Raw genomic sequence first — 1,677 nt, forward strand, 5'->3', positions numbered from 1 at the left:
TATATATCAAAAAAATTGAAAAAAAAAAGTCACCTGCATCAATAGTTCCTTTTTCTGTGAACTTTCTTTGCATGTCTTTTACCATTTGTTTATTGGATTGATGATCTCTGTTTTCTTCTATTTCCAAAGAGTGCTTTCAATGTTAGGAAGATTTGCACTTTTAAATATTAATTTTCTTTGAATACATGCTACTCAGCCACACACAAACAAAGAAAGCTGAAATCCTGCTTTCGTGACCACACAATGGACCACAAGGAGATGATGATTAGTCAGACAGAGAAAGACAAGAACTGTATGATTTAACACCTCCGAGGAAGACAAAGAAGAGAAGCGGAAAAGATGCTGAAGAAGTCGCATTGTCAAGGCTGTTATTCAGCAGGTGGTGGGGGAGAAAAACGGGCCCTTGTGGTAGCCTAGAGTTTAACTTTCAGCGCTATCACCACTGTGGCCTGAGTTTGGTCCCCAGCCAGGGAGCTGACCCACATGGCACAGCAGACCACTGCTCCCCTCAACAGTGTGTTTCAGTAGATCTACCTGTTCTACTCCCCACTCTGTCTCTGGTGAATATTCTCACCCCCTGAAATTCTACAGCCTATACCCCAAAATAATAAATTGTGAATAATATTTAAAAGAGAGAGAGATCCAATATGACTTCATGGTTCTCCATCCACTATGGCAATTTGTAGATGATGGTTCACTTACTGAGACACGGAACACAAAAGGAGCAAAAGGATTGAGAAATATGATAAACTTGGTGTTGACAAGCCAAGTTTGATATGCCTCTGGGAATTACAAAAGAGTTCCTCCTGGCCCACTTAACTGTCCACTGGTTTGCATATGTGCAGCTTTGATGTCTGAAATGGGGAAAGGTGCAATCCATTCAGATAGGGGCCATTGACCATTTCCTGGGTGCAAGCCATGGTGCCACGTTCTTTACCTCCAAAGGGGCAGAAACGCTATCTGATTCCTTCACATTTGCCTGCTATGGCTTCTGACACACAGTGGTCAATTAATGTTTGTTGAGTGAAAGTATGAATGAATATATTTGGTAATGGAAATACAGCTCCAGGAGCATTTCCGGCATCCCAGCCTTTGGGGGCTTGGAGAAGCAAATGCACCAACAGGAGAATAGTAAATGCTTGAGGAGAGGTTAGATGTAGGGTTGATGAGGATTCAGTGGAGAAGAGCAATTTGGTCTTTGTACCAGGGATTAAAGGAGTCACATGTTTTCTGGGCAGAGGAATGCAAACAGCATTCCAAGAAGGAGGAACGTACCATAGAAAGGCTTAGAGGAGGGAAAGTACTATGGGTTGTCAGACTGACAGTTTAGTGCAGTTGCACCCCACAGGCCATCACCCTGCCTGGGGCCCTCATAAGGAAACCTGCCTCCCCCCCTACAGCCCTAGCTGGAGGGAAGCTTGGGGTGTGCCGCTGTGTGTGGGGAAACTGCTGTCTACAGGCAGTCATGCAAGGGTGAAAGAATAGTAAACTGACTGCTGGAAACCAGTTTCTCATTAGGGCTGTGCGTGTGTGCGAACATGTGTACGCGCATGCACGCTGATGACAAATACAGATAGAAAGAGGTAGTGAGACATAGAAGCAATGATGGAACAAAGCCAGAGAGGGTGAGTTAGCCATTGGAAACTGAAGTTAAAAAGTGGTAGCCGGTGTTCCCTG

The sequence above is a fragment of the Condylura cristata genome, unplaced genomic scaffold (genome assembly GCF_000260355.1).
Source record: "Condylura cristata isolate star-nosed mole 26May11 unplaced genomic scaffold, ConCri1.0 scaffold00017, whole genome shotgun sequence".
NCBI lineage: Eukaryota > Metazoa > Chordata > Mammalia > Eulipotyphla > Talpidae > Condylura > Condylura cristata.